General features: G+C 36.3%; 1 long non-coding RNA gene across 1 annotated transcript in view; it reads right to left on the reverse strand.

Moving 5' to 3' along the window:
* Positions 1-335: 335 nt before the first annotated feature.
* Positions 336-16,296, reverse strand: part of LOC148129096 (uncharacterized) — a 273,474-nt gene continuing 257,513 nt past the window's right edge. Inside the window, exon 2 of the long non-coding RNA XR_015746023.1 lies at positions 336-403. This is a non-coding gene — a long non-coding RNA (uncharacterized LOC148129096). The remainder of the gene's footprint in view (positions 404-16,296) is intronic.

Here is a 16,296-nt window from a genome sequence, read left to right on the forward strand (position 1 = left end):
TCCTCCCCGGTCCTTGAAAAAGTGTTTCTGCGTGAAACTGGTCCCTGGTACAAAAAAGGTTGGGGACCACTGTATTATAGGATACGAAAATGCTTCAATAGTTGATAACCAGACTGGAATTTTCAAATAACATTGTCTTTAATCTTCCCAGTTTAACCACAGAGACTCCAGTATATAATGTCTTCTAAAATACCCTGTGTTTTAGTTCCTTTGTACCATAAAAAACATGCCACCCCAACAACAAATCATGTCCTTCTAGTGTCAACAATCTAGTATTTCTTAGTGTTATCCATTCCTTAACCCACATCAGATTTGTAGCTTGGTAGTACAACTCCCAATTAGGCAAACCAAATCCTCCTCTAAATCTAGCATCTTGCAAAAGTTTTAACTTTATTCTCGCTTTCTTACCTTGCCATATATATTTCAAGACAATTTTATTTAAATCTTCAAAGTAGTCTTTTCCAAGCCTAATTGGAATTGTTTGAAACAAATATAAAATTCTGGGCAATATATTCATCTTGATTGTTGAGATTCTCCCTATTAGTGACAGTTGTAAGTTTTCCCATTTCGCCAAATCCAGCGCTATCTTCTGTTTAAGTTTAATATAATTATTCTCTTTTAATGTACTACATCTTGCTGTCAAATATATCCCCAAGTACTTGATCTTATTCGTGACCTGAATTTTCAATAGATCTGCCAGTTCTTCCTTTTGTCTTAATAGCATATCTTTGTCAAAATCTTTGTCTTATCTTTATTTATTTTCAAACCAGCCACCTTTCCATATGTCTCTATCTTTTCTATCAATTTTGATGCTGTTTCTAAAGGGTCTTCTAAGATGAAAACCAGATCATCCGCAAATGCTTGCAGCTTAAATTCTCCCTTTTTGATTGTCATTCCTTTTATATTCTTTTCATCTCTAATATTTCTGTTTAACACTTCCAAAGTTAACACAAACAACAAAGGTGATAGTGGGCACCCTTGTCTTGTTCCTTTTCTTATATTAATAGAGTCTGTCAGTTCTCCCTCTATCATTACCTTTGCCGTTTGCTTATAGTATATAGCTTCTATTGCTTGAATAAATTTTTTAGCAAACATCTGTTCCAACAGTAATAACATGAATCGCCAATTCACATTGTCAAACTCCTTTTGTGCATCTAGAAATATCAGAGCCATTTGTTTTTCAGGATGTGCCTCGTAGTATTCCAAGGTGTCCAAGATTACTCTCATATTGTCTTTAGTTTGTCTCTTTGGAAGAAATCCATTTTGATCAGGATGGATAAAATTATTTAAATATTTTTTTAAGTCTTTCTGCCAATATTGAAGCAAAGATTTTATAATCTGCATTTAGTAGAGAAATGGGTCTATAGTTCTTAATTTGTAATGGGTTGGCCTCCTCTTTTGGAATAAGTGTAATATAGGCTTCTTACCATGATTTAGGTATCTTCTTTAACATAACTTCATTCATAACTTCTAGCAACGGAAGATTCAACGATTCTTGTAATGTTTTATAAAATTCTGCCGGAAGTCCATCTGGGCCTGGTGCCTTTCCATTATTTTGCTTCTTGAGTGCTTCAGTTGACTCCATCATCATTATATTGCTTTCTAACATTTTTTCAGTCTCTTTAGGTATCTGAGGTAAATTAGCATTCTGTAAGTACTGCTTAACTCTTTCCTCATCAATATTCTCTTGCATAGATAATTTCCCATAGAAGTCTCTAATGATTTCCTTCTTCTCTTTGCTACCATGGCAAACTTGGCCTTAGTCATCTATTAATTGCAATATTTTCCTTGATTCTTTCTCCTTTCTCAATTTGTATGCTAACCATCTACCTGGTTTGTTTGCGTCTTCAAAGTAGTTCTGTTTAGCACCTCTAATTTTCTGTGCTAATTCTTCTTTTTCTATTTGACCCATTTTGTGTTTAATTATATCCATTTTTAGCTTGATGTCCTTTTTCTGTGGCATTTTCTGTAGCTCTTTTCAAGTCTTTTGTGCTCATCCTCTAGGGCCTTAGAGGCTAGCCTTTTCATAGTATTCCTTTTCCTTGTATAGTCTATTATCAAGCCTCTAACATATGCCTTCATTGTATCCCATACATTCTGAATTGATGTATCTTCTTTTTGTTTTCTCTAAAGAAAAAGCCAATTCTTTCTCCATCCACTGTGTGAAGTCTTTTCCTTTAAAATAGTATTATTTAACGTCCATCTTGATCTTCTTTTTTGTCCTTTCCATTTAATTGTCATTGTATTGTGATCTGCCCAAGTACTTGTTTCAATATTTATTTCTTGAATGTTAGATATTAATTCTGTTGACATCCATATCATATCTATTCTGGACCATGATAAGTGTCTATTTGAGTAGAAGGTGTATTATTTAGTTTTAGCATTTCTTTCTCTCCATGTATCTTTTAAGTTTATTTCATCTACCATTTTAAAAAAAGATTTAGGGAGAGTCTTTCTGTTTTGCTTTGTTGTTTTCTGTGCTGTATAGTCCAGTTTATTGTCTACAATTCCATTAAAATCTCCCATCATAACTATATTAGCATAGTCCAGTTCAATTATTTTCATATTTAATTTTTTTGTAGAATTCTTCTTGTTTGTCATTCGGAGCATAAATTGCAATCAGGAGTGTTTTCATATTATTGTCCATTATTTCCACCATTAGTATTCTTTCATCATCATCGGTATAGATCAATTTTACTGGGGTGGTCTCTTTAATATATAAAACCACTCCTCTTTTCTTACATTGGGTCAAGGAAGTAAATATTTTCCCTAATTTTGGCTGTACCAACAATTGTTCATGTTGTTTTTTAATATGTACTTCTTGTAGACAAATTATATCAAATTTTAATTTCTCTAATTTATGAAAGGTTTTCCTTCTTTTAACGGCTGAGTTAAGTCCATTTATATTAATTGTAATCAATTTTTTCTCTTCCATGGTTATATTTTATAGTTAGGTTTAGCAGCTCTCGTAGATCTTAGTTCACGTTGTTCTTTGGCTTCCACTTTTCCACCTACTGCGCCTTCTTCTTTTTCAGTCACCGTTTGGCAGTCCTCTTGGAATTCAATTAATGAGATCTCTTTTTCTGCCTCTTCCTCTTTCCTTCCAAAAAATTCTGTATAAAATAATTCCGCTTTCTCAATTGAGTCAATTCTATGTCTCTGTTCTTGCCATGTGAACATTAAACCTTCTGGAATCAACCATCTATAATTCACCTCTTTTTAAAGTAGCATTTTAGTCAGGAATCGGTATTCTCTTCTCATCTCTCTCACTCTTCTGGGTATTTGTTTCAAGACCACAATCTCCTTGTCTTTGTATTTCAATGTTTTCTCCTTTGCCATTTGCAATATTTGCGTTTTAATGACTTTCTTTGTAAATCTAATGTGAACTTCTCTTGCTAAGCTATTTCTCATCGCATATCTTGTGAAAACTCGATAAACCTCATCTATTCCATCCATCATCTTCTCTTGAGTTATTTCCTTCAGACAGTATTTCTATCATTATCTCAGCTAGGTTTTGTCCTTTTTCTTCCTCTATGATTTGGAATGTAAGATTGAATTCTGATCTATCCATCTCCCATCTCAACACACCACTTTTATCTTGTTCAACCACCGTTAATCTATTATCAATATCTCCAATCTTCTTGTCTCTTTGTTTATCTTCTTCTTCAATTTTTTGGAATCTCTCATCATACTTCAACATCATTTGTTGGATGTTCTCCACTTTTTCATCGGTTTTCACTGTTCTTTGTTCAATGTTCTCTGTTCTTTGTTCAATGTTCTCTGTTCTTTATTTGATGTTCTCTATTCCCTTTTCAATATTCTCTGATCTTGCTTGAATATTTTGAATTCCTTGCATAATCATCTGCAGAGTCACTTTTTCTTGTTCTTTTTCTTGCTTTAACGTTGTCTGTATTGAACGTTGTCCTCCAGATGGTGGAGAGGAAGAAGTAGAAGTTGAAGAACCAGGAGCTGTAAATTTCCTACTCATTTTAAGCAATTCAAAATCTTCAGGTTCTTCTAAACCTTAATCCAATTGTGAAGTAACCAATTATAGTTCAAAATAAAAATAGTAGAAAAAAGAAGCCCAATAATAATAATTAAAAAAAAAAAAAAGGGAGGACAAAATTTCTTTAGGTTCTTGTATACCTTAATCCAATCAATAGTTAGATAAAAAAAAAGACTTAAGGAAAAAAAAAGAAAAAAAAGGAAAAGGAAAAATTCTTCAGGTTCTTCAACACCTTAATCCAATTGAAAGGTCTCAAATAGAAAAAAGTGCATAAAAATAAACCAGAAAGGTAGATGAAAAAACAAAAATACCAGGAAAGGGAAAAAAAAAGGCTTTTAAGGCTTTCCCTTTAAAATAAAAAGCAAACGTAGAGATTGGACTTCCCCTCCCCCCAAAAAGAAAGAAAAACAAAGACAAGCTCCAACAAAGCCAAAAACCCAAATAGTTATTACAAAAAAAAAGATAAAAAAATACAATAAAGCTGGTGAGGAGGGATAGCACAACTTAGGAAAAGTAAAAAGGGCACACTGCACTTTGTTTGATTATCCAAGGCTCTTATTATAACTCTCTTCTTAAAAACTTATCACCTTTTCCCTCCCTATGTTTCAACACCAGACTCCAGCTATTGATAGAAACCCAGAAGAGAACCTGCAATAATACTCTCCCATGCTCTTCCCTCTATCTTATCAAATAGCAATGTCCTTGAAAAAGAGTCTTAGTTCTTTCTTTCTCAACTTTGTGTGGTCACAGGGAAATAGAATATTTTCAAGCCTCTAGTTGGCAGTGTTACAAAGTTTCTTTGCTCTCACTTTCGCCTTCCTTTTCCGAGCAGGATATAATAAGAATTAATAAAAAAAGAAAAGTATATTTAAAAAAATGAAATAACTAAAGGGAGCCTCTAGCCTAAAATATTACAAAATCAAAAAGAAGAAGAAAAAAAAATAGATATAAACGAAAAAACCAGTCCAGTTTCAAAATACAAGATCATATATAGAAAATCCAGCAATGAGAAAAACAAAACAAAACATTACTTTGACATTCCTGTTTAAAATCGCTGCTTAATCACTTCTGTCAAAACTGTTACAGATTCTTTCTTTTCCTTATGGTGTTCTTTCAGATCTTAGAATTAAAAAAAAAAAGTTCTCACCAAACTGGCACACTCTCTCTTTCTGCTCTCTTCCGTTTCGGAGCTGTCCCAACTTCAGCAGCTTTAATGGCTGCCTCTTTGCCGCTGGCAAGAAGAGCTTCTCCTGGATCTACCAGAGACTTTGCAGTCTCCCTGGGATCGACAGGATGCGCTCTTCACTTTCACCATCTCTTCGGGACGGTTTAGATCCGATAGGACCGTCCAGGAGCAAAGATATCGGCAGCGATCTCAGACCTCCAAGATCGCATGCCGTATCGTCGCGACGCCAGCTCCGCCCTCTCAGTTCCTATATTTGTCCTTTTTCTATTGGATCTTCCATAATAAAAGCCATATCGTCTGCAAAAGCTTGCAGTTTATATCCTTCATTTTTAATTTTCAATCTTTTTATTTCAGGATTTTGTCTCACTCTTTCTAATAGTATTTCTAGTGATAATATGAAGAGCAGAGGGGACAACGGATAGCCTTGTCAGACTCCTTTTTCTATATTTATAGTTTGGGTATTCTCTCCATTTATTATGATATTTGCTTTTTGTACTGAATAAATTGCTGTTATAATATTCTCAAATTTGGTGCCAAAATTCATATCATAAATTTGCTGAATCATAAATTGCCAGTTAAGATTGTCGAAAGCCTTTTGAGCATCCAAAAAAACAAGAGCTACCGGTTTCCTCAGATGGGCTTCATAATATTCCAAACTATCCATTATTATTCTTAAATTGTTCCTAATTTGTCTATCTGTGAGAAATCCATTTTGGTCTGGATGTATGTAATCGTTCAGAATTTTCTTTAATCTAGTAGCAATAATAGTAGTAAATATTTTATAATCTACATTCAACAAAGAAATTGGTCTATAGTTTTGTATCATTCTGGCATCTGAATCCCCCTTCGGGATTAGTAAAATTAATGATTCTCTCCACGTGTCTGGCATTTTAGCAGATAATAATATCTCATTATATAAATCCACCATTATTGATCCCACTTGTTCTTCTATTGATCTATAAAATTCTGCTGGGAAGCCATCAGGGTCTGGGGTTTTATTACTTTTCTGGGTTCTAATTGCTTGTTTTAATTCTGTCATAGATATGTCCTTTGTCAAAAATTCTTTCATCTCATCGTTAATTTCTTGAATTCTTTTTTTCTCTTAGATATTCCCTTATCTGATCTTCATCTACTCTCTCTTTCTTATACAGATTCTCAAAATATTTATGTGCAATCTCTTTTTTCTTCTCTATTGTATGTTGATAATTTCCACTTTCATCTTGTAGTTGGTAGATGGTTCTTTTCTCTTTCTCTTTTTTAAGCTTATAAGAGAGCCACCCGCCAGGCTTATTTGCTTGTTCAAAGTATATTTGCTTGGTTGCTTTCAAGTTTCTAATTAATTCTTCCAGTTCCATTAAATTGAGTTTATATTTATAGAGAATAAATTGTTCTTGTATTTTAACATTTTGTGGGGCATCCTGTAATTTAGATTCTAGTTTCTTAATTGTTTGGTATAAATTGTTATGTTGAGCATGTTTTTCTTTATTTTTTGTGCAATGTAAGATATTATAATTCCCCGTATAATGGCTTTCATAGCATCCCATAATTTTTTGATAGTTGTGTATAGGTTATTGTTTTCTTTAAAATAGAAAGTTAATTCTTCCTTAAATTTCTTTATAAATTCTTCATCCTTTAATATTTGAGAATCTTAAGTCCACCTTCTCCTTGATTTTTTCTTACCTTTCCAATTGATTCTAAGAGGGTTGTGGTCTGCCCAAGAGTTCGGTATAATTTCTGCTTCTGTCACATCTTCTACTAGATCTCCACTCATCCATGCCATATCAATGTGCAACCATGACTGGTGGGCATTTGTGTAGAAAGTGAATTGTCTCTTATCTGGATTTAATTTTTTCCATACATCTATTAAATTAATTCTTTAATCTTTTCTACACAAATTTTAGGTAATTCTCTCGTCTTTTCTCCCCCTTCCCTTCTTATTCCCCCTATTATAATCTTTTTGATGATCTGCCACAGCATTAAAATCCCCTATAATACAAATATTTTTCCTTTCCAGTTCAACGATTTTGGCATATAAAGCCTTATAGAATTCTTTTTAATTGGCATTAGGGGCGTAAATTACCACCAATAGGATTTTTTTGAATTTATCTGTATTTCTATTCCCAGAACTCTGGCAATATTAATGTTGCTTTTATCTCTTCTTTAATGTAAACTGCTATCCCATTCTTTTTTTCGTTATCTGCAGAAGCCATAAACACTGTCCCTAATTTGGAGCAGACTAAATATTTTTCCTGTGTTTTTAATATGTGTGTTTCCTGTAAACAAACAATATCTGCATTTTGTTTTATCAACTTTGCCAGAATCCTTTGTCTTTTTATCTTTGAGTTTAAGCCATTTATATTAATGGATAAGAGTTTCAGCTCTTTTTCCATAGTTCTAGTTATATCTATTTCTTTATCTCCTAATCACACTTTTTTCTCTTTATGTTATGTTTGTTAATCTAAAATCTTCTCTTCCTTGTTGTTACCGGATAATTTTTCTTACTTCTTGTTTTTTCTTCTTTATTTTTGATTGGTCTTATTCTTCTTGGAAGTTTAAGTCTAATTATTTCTCGCTCTTTGCCTTTTAGTTCTACTTGTGGTTGATACTGTGCCTTGTTTACTTCTTTTTCTTCTTGTTGTTGCTGGTTGTTTTCAAGTTTTCTGAGGTCTTCTGTCCCTTCTTTTGATGCTCTTGGTATTCTTGGGATTCTGGTTCTGATTCATCTTTGCTGGTCTGCTCTTCAGAGCCTACAAGTCTTTCATAGAAATCTTGGGCTTTTTCAAAAGAGTCTATTTTAATTTTTCTTTCCCCCCAAGTAATTAACATCCCTTCTGGGACAAGACATTTAAACATAATACCTTTTTGATTTAATTGAGCCGCCAGGGATTTGTAATCTCGTCTTGCTTCTCTAACTCTTTATTTATTTATTTTTATTTATTTATTTATTTATTTTTATTTATTTATTTGATTTGCCAATTGTTTACAAGATAATAAGTATAAGTATATACATAGTTGTGAATACATGAAATGGGTACATATAAGAAAAATAAAAGAAGAATAAGAGAAACAATAGGACAGGGATGGTAGGCACGTTGGTGCGCTTATGCACGCCCCCTACAGACCTCTTAGGAAAGGGGTGAGGTCAATAGTAGACAGTCTAAGGTTAAAGTTTTTGGGGTTTGGGGAAGAAACTACAGAGTCGGGTAGAGTATTCCAGACATTGACCACTCTATTGCTGAAGTCGTATTTCCTGCAATCAAGTTTGGTGCGGTTAACTTTGAGTTTGTATCTATTGTGTGCTCTTGTGTTGTTATGGTTGAAGCTGAAGTATTCATTGACAGGTAGGACATTGCAATGTATGATTTTATATACCATGCTTAAATCAGACCGAAGATGGCGTAATTCAAGGTTTTCTAGTTCTAGAATTTCAAGTATGGTGGCATAAGGTATTCTACAATGAGTAGAGGAGTGGAGAACTCTTCTTGTGAAATATTTCTGGACTTTCTCAATTGTGCTAATATCAGATATGTAATGTGGGTTCCAGACTGATGAACTGTATTCGAGTATTGGTCTAGCAAATGTTTTGTATGCTCTGGTTAGTAGTGTGATATTACCAGAGAAAAAGCTACGTAGGATTAGGTTAACAACTCTTAATGCCTTTTTGGCTATGTAGTTGCAGTGGGCTCTAGCACTTAGATCATTAGAGGTGAGTATTCCAAGGTCCTTTACAGAGCTTGGGTCATCAACAAGATCTTGACTATTCAGCTTGTATTTTATTTTCTGATTTTTTTTTGCCAATATGTAAGACAGAGCATTTATTTGTTGAGATTTGAAGTTGCCATTTGTTTGACCATTCTGATACATAGTCAAGATCTTTTTGTAGGGTAGCAGTATTGTCTGTGGTATTGAACAGCTTTACATCATCAGCGAAAAGAACGCAATTGCTCTTAATATGATCACAGAGGTCATTTATGTAGAGTATGAAAAGAGTTGGTCCTAGAACACTGCCTTGGGGGACACCACTATTGACAGGTACAGAATTTGATAGGATGCTCCCTTGGGATATTCTTGGGATTTGTTTAAGAACTGAGATTTCTTTGTCCTTATACTTGATTGTTTCGTCTCTTGATATTTTATATATAATGTCCCGGACCTTTCTTCTTGCAAAACGTACATGCACTTCTCTTGGGCATTTGTGTTGTCTTGCATAATTAGTACTTACTCTTTCAGAATCTCATCTTTGTCTCTTTCCAGTACCTCCACCAAGATTTCTGCCATCACCTGATCTAAGTCTTCTTCTTTTGATTCCACTATATTTTGGAATCTTAGATATGTTGCAGCCTTGTCCATTTCTAAATACACCAGGGAATCTTCCATTTCCTTACTTACAGTCTTTAAGTGTTCATCCACTCTTTCCAATTTTTTTTCAGTTTGTTCTGTCTTTTTCTCTACTTCTTTTATTATCAATTTGTTTTTCTCCAATGTTTGCTGTAATGTTCCAATTTTTTCATCTACTTTAGAAATATCTACTTTCATTTCTGCTTTTAATTTCCCCATCTCTTCTTTTAGTTCATTTATATCTGCTGTTGTCTCTGTATGATTTTTGAGCATTATTTCTTGTAGCTTTGACATAGAATCTTGTAGAGTAAGCAGTGCTGAATGGATATCGGCATTTGTAATAGAAGACTGTTTCTCCAATGTTAATGATTCCTCAATTGTCTTCTGTGACGTTGGTGAGGGTATTGCCGTTGGAGTTGTTAATGTCATCTTCTTTCCAGCTTTGAGCATTGTAGTAGTTATGGAAGCCATTTCTCCTAAAGTTTGTTTCTGTTTTTGTATTATATTAATTACATTGTCCCAGATTAGCATTCACTGTTAAATAATATATCGTAAAATTAACCAATAAGCTAAATTGACCGATAAACTAATTAACTAATTTGTCTATCTATCTCTTAATTTCCTAAATTCTTTAATATATTCAATTTGTACATACAAATACTATCCAATATAATCTCAAATTAAAATTCTAAATTAAATATATGAGTGTGTAAAATCTACGCTTATTTCTCAATATTATGAAATCCAAGTAATAGTAATGATAGATACCTTCTCCTATCTCTCTAATTATATACAAATCTTGTCTATTGTATATTCTATACAATTCCACATATGTATAAAGATATATATATCTATATATATTATGAGACAATATTATATTATAGTATTATAAAGACTTCATCAATGCACATAGAAAATTTTAGAAATAGATTAACCTGAAAAAGTCAATTGATTATTTAAAGTAATAAGCAAGATATATTCAAATATTAATATGTAGTTAATCAGTTATAACTATAAATGTAGTAAATATTATAAATATTAAATGATTATTGTTATCAATATCAATGTTACTTAACAAACTGCTGATACATCAGCTAGGTCCAGCAGAATACCTCACAATTACACTCATCGTCTTTCCTTCTTCAGCCAATACATAGGTAAAGGATAATAAAATATAGAATAGTTGATCCAAATATCCAAAATTAAAGAAAGGGGAGAGTCTTAAATTAATTGTCCAGCTCTCCATCTCTAAAGCTAGATGATTTCACTTCCTCGCGTTCAGGCAAAAAAAAAGAAAAAAAAATTGCTGAGTAACGTTTATGGCTTCCTAATATCTCAACACACTCAGCAGTACACACTCCTCCTTCCATCTTGGGTTTGAAGCAAATAGTTTTTCCAAACTTCTCCACTAAAGTACTCCCCCAGCCAGCAACCCCTGTTCCATGTCCAGAGAGACTTAAATCAGTTATTGATATTGTCTATAACCACAAGTCTTTAATCTACTTCAAAGGTTCAAGTCTTCTCCCGGTCTCAAAAGTAGCCAGCCCAATCCTTCCAAGCAAAAAATAATCCAAAAGCACCCCAAACCTCCGTGAGTCAAACTTTTTTCTACAACTGGCAACAATATAGCAAACCTCTCTGATCTGAGCCTCCTTCTCCTCTAGGTCGTTACTGTTAATCTTCACTTCCTCCTCTCGAGCCCTTTCACTTTCAGACACTTTTGCATCCTCTCTTCTTCGCCGCTTCTTTCCAGGCTCCAATCAGCTTGTTGCTTCTCAACAAATCTCTTCACCAATCAATAATCAAACACTCTCACAGGATCTCCGCACAAACCTCTTTGTTAGCTGCCACAGGCTGTCACTCTTCCTTTCGTGGGTGACAGTTCGGACTATGGGATCGCCATTACAAGCCGGCGATCTCTTGCTGGTTAGCCTCTGCAGGGTTTCTCTTCGTTGTGATGAGGGGTTGCCCTCCCTCTCACCACAGCCTGAGTCTCCTGACACCGGCATGGTTCTCTACTGGAAGCGTGCACCCCGAGGGGTCGTGCCAAACAGCAAAAAGGATTTAGAAGGACTGGAAATGGGCTTCTACACCTCTGTTCATCCTCATATCATCACCGGAAGTCCCTAGGCCATATACATTTTACAGTCCAAAGAATATCCAATTTCAAAGTCTTCTTACTGGTTGCCTCTGTCATTTCCAGTAAACAAAAATATCAAAGTATAAGCACATCATAAATACAACAGAGTCTCAGAGTCAAACTGAGATAGCAACAGAATGTCAGAGATACAGAATGTCAGAGATAGAGCATGTCAGAGAGAGCAAGCCATGATCTCTAGCTCCCTCTTATGGCAATCTGCAACACAATCAACCAATTGGAACACAGTATAAATCAATTCAGTGATTTTGTCTTAAAGCTACAAACATACATTGCTGATTTATATACTGCCAACCCAACTAATTGTTGGACAGATTCCTAACATTCTCCTCTTTGGGTAGGTCAATATATAATACATTACATCTTTAAACCATAATTCTCACAACACTCTTTATGCTTAATTGCACCTTGAGCGTTCGTGAAATGATCTGCAATATTATGTTCAGTCATGCAGTATTCTAACTGAATTAATTTATTTTGAACACACTGTCTAACGTTCAAATATCTCAAATCAGTATGTTTAGACCTCGTTTTAACAGCTAAATTAGTAGCCATACTAATTGCAGATTGATTGTCTTCTTAAACAATAAATGGATCATATACAGTAATTCCAATATCCTTCAACAATTGTTTATAATATATCAATTCTGTACACATTAACGATAAACATGAGAATTCTGCTTCCATAGTGGATAAACTAATATGTTGTTGCTTAATAGACTTCCATCCTATTAAAGCATTACCCAACATTACCACTATTCCTGATGTTGATTTACAAGTCATTATATCAGTAGCAAAACTTGCATCAGCATATGCAGTTAACACTAATTCTTGGTTCTAAATATAATGAATAATGGATTGTGTGTTTTAAAAACCTAATTATTTGCTTAGCTGCTTGTCAATGCCTTTCATTTGGTTCAGTGTTATACCTAGCCAATTGGTTTACACTGTAAGATATATCTGTTCTAGACCAATTACTCAGATATGATAGACTACCGATTAAGGATTGATATATTTCCTTATCAAACAGAGGACTTTTGATATCACTATGTGTAAATTCCTTACTCATTGGTGTCTTAGCAGATTTACAATGCTCCATGTTATAGCATTTTAATAATTGGCTAATCTTCTTGGCTTGCGAAATTTTACAACCTTTATTCGTTTTCACTATATCAAGACCCAAATAATGCTTAATTTCCCCTAAATTTCTAATCCTGATCTTTTTCTGTAATCTATAAACAATATCATTTGCTTCTTGTTCAGTTTTAGTTATAATTGCTATGTCATCCATAAATAACAGTAATAGAGAAATTAAACCATCTTTTTCTCTTTGGAACAAACAAGGATCAGCTATACCAGCTTCAAAACCTATTGAAACTCCAATACATGTATTCCATTCATAACTGGATTGCTTTAGACTATAAAGACTTTTCTTTAATTCCCAATAATCAGTTTTTCCATCATCCTTTAAACCTAGTGGCTTTTTCATATAGATGGTATGTTTTATTTTACATTTATTCTTAGCTGCCCAAACTAATGCTGCTCTCAGATTATGTGCAAATACTTCATCATAGTCCTTATCTGACTGAGCAAATCCTTGAGCAACTAATCTTGCTTTATGGGTAATAGTCCCATCCACACCAGTCTTTATCTTATCCACCCATTTGCAACCTATTGCACGCTCACCTAGTGGTAACTTTACATCCTCATACACCTCTAAATCCTTTAACACTAAATTCTTTTCCTGGCACAAGTCTGAAGCTATGTGGAGGAATACGGAGATTTTCCCTCAGAAGCAGCCAAAGTTAGATGTGTTACCAGGGCTCTGGAGGGAACAGCTGCAAAGTGGATGGTGACTTTGCATAATGATAATGCCCCCCAGCTGATGAATTATGACCTGTTCATGACTGCGCTGCGGGCCAGGTTTGAAGACCCACTGGCAGAACGTAAGGCCAGGATTAGGATGAAGACCATAAATCAGGGGCGGAGATCAGTGGCCGACTACACCCAGGAATTTAGAGAGCTGGCATGTCATATTCAAGGCTGGTCCCAGGTAGCCCTGATAGAAGCGTTCAAAGATGGGTTAAATGAAGATGTATACCAGAGCTGCATTGCCAGAAGAGACCCCAATGATCTGCAGATGTGGTACATGCTGGCAGCAGAGGAGGAAATTGATTTAACCCAAAACAGACGCTGGGGGGGGGGCTCTGGTTGGAGCAAGTCCTCCCCCCCACATCCTCAAGAAGCCTTCAAACCCCAAAGGGGAGGGATGGTGGCGAGACCCAAGACCACTGCTTGCTTCCGATGTGGGAAGGAAGGTCACCGGGCTGCAGACTGCCAGGCCAAGTTGGAACCAAAGGGGGCACCAGGAGGAGGAAAAAGACCTGAAAAACCCCCAGCGAAGCCTCACAAAATGGCACTTAAAGCAGAGGAGGTTGTAGAGATCGCCCCTCCGAAAGGAGAGGAGCTGGGAACTCCAACTTCCGCTGAAGAGAGTGAATTCGAATCAGAAGACGACTCACTGGTAAGTCCAAACATGGGCCCTATGACCATTCCACTGAAGTTAAGGGTACCCAAAGGGAAAATGCTGGCCTTGTTAGACTCTGGGTGCACAAGGCGTGTAGTCAGCTCAGAAGTAGTAGAGAAAATGGGCTTAAGACTAAAGACCTTAAAAACACCCATAGCCTTTTGCCAATTGGATGGATCGGTAGCTGGGGGTGGCCCTGCACATTTCATAACGGAACCCATAGAAATGACAATGGGGAAGCATAGAGAGACTTTGTGTTTTATTGTGACCCCTGGGATGGAACGGCCGCTAATACTAGGATTGCCCTGGTTCGGGAAATGGAACCCCACGTCGATTGGAGGAGGGGGTCATTGCACATACATACTGATCAGCGCCCAGAAGGGGAGGGGCGATCTCCACTGAAACTCACGAATCCCACTGAACTGGCCTCCATGGGTACTGAGAAACTGAAGGGGAGGAGAAAATTCTGGAGGAATATTGGGACTTAAAGGAAGTATTCAGTGGGAAGGCCTCGGATGAGCTTCCGCCTCATCATTCCACAGATTGTAGTATTGAAATTTTACCCGGGGTGAAACTCCCAAAACCGAAGCTGTACTCAATGACACCGCGGGAACTAGAAGAGCTGCGGTCGTTTATCGATAAGAATTTGGAATGTGGTTTCATCCAGCCCGCTAGACCCCGGGTAGCGGCCCCAGTGTTGTTCCGTGAAAAGAAAGATGGCTCCCTTCACTTATGTGTTGATCATAGAAACCTGAACGTGATTTCCGTGGAAAACGTGTACCCCCTCCCCTTGATGAAGGACATGGTGGCTCACCTGGCCAAGGGGAAAATTTTTACGAAGCTCGACTTGAGAGAAGCATACTACCGGGTTTGAATTAAGGAAGGGGATGAATGGAAAACCACTTTCAACTGCCCGCTGGGTTGTTTTCAATTCAACGTTCTTCCATTTGGCCTACAGGGGCCCCCAGCAGTATTCATGCAAATGATCAATCAAGTGTTACATGAACATTTATACAAAGGGGTTTTGGTTTACCTTAATGATATCCTTATCTACTCGGGATGAACATGTGAAACTAGTACGGTCAGTTTTAGAAAAACTCCGAGCCGCTAAACTGTATGCAAAATTGTCCAAGTGTGAATTCCATCAGGAGAAGATTGACTATTTGGGTTATCGCATCTCACATGAGGGCATAGAAATGGATCTGGGGAAGGTTCGTGCTGTGTTGGAATGGGCCCCTCCATGCACCAGGAAACAACTTCAGAGTTTCTTGGGATTCACCAATTTTTACCGACAATTTATCCCGGCTTTTGCGAAGATAGCACTGCCTATCACAAACCCCCTAAAACCAAAGGGAAGGTGAAACCAAAGCCTAGTAAGCCACTGGAGTGGTCCATGGAATGTCAAGCTGCCTTTGAAAAGCTGAAACGACTGTTTGCTGCTGAACCAGTGCTCAAGCACCCGGACATGGATGCTCCTTTTGTGATCCAAGCCGATGCGAATGACGTAGCAGTTGGAGAGGTGTTACTGCAAGCAAATGAGACGGGGACTTTACAACCATGTGCATATACTTCCCGTAAATTATCTGAAACCGAGAGGAGATGGGCAGTCTGGGAAAAAGAAGCTTTTGCAGTTCGCTGGGCCCTGTTAACTTGGAGACATTTCTTGGAAGGAGCAAAACACCCATTTGAGAGGTGGACTGATCATAAAAATTTGGAGGCCTTGAAAACGCCCCAGAAGCTGTCCCCCAAACAAATTCACTGGGCACAGTACTTTAAATACTTTAATTTTTCATTGAAGTACATTCTGGGGGAAGGAACTTCATGGCAGATGCTCTATCTAGACTACCTCAATATAATAGTGCTCGCCAGGAAGTGGTACGACCGATTGTCCCAACCAAACAGTTGGCAGCTCCAGTGGTTACCAGAGCCCAAAAGAAGAAGAAGGAGGTGGATTTATCGAATGATTTAACGGCACAATTAAGAGATGCTCTAAAACTTGATGACTGGTTCCTTGCTCACTCAAATAGCTATATGGTTAGAGATGGATTGGCATGGGTGGGAGCCAAATTATATGTGCCAGA

This window comes from Notechis scutatus, chromosome Z, assembly GCF_049901735.1.
Source record: "Notechis scutatus isolate UNSWTSFEM ecotype Mainland chromosome Z, rNotScu1.2, whole genome shotgun sequence".
Classification (NCBI taxonomy): Eukaryota; Metazoa; Chordata; class Lepidosauria; order Squamata; family Elapidae; genus Notechis; species Notechis scutatus.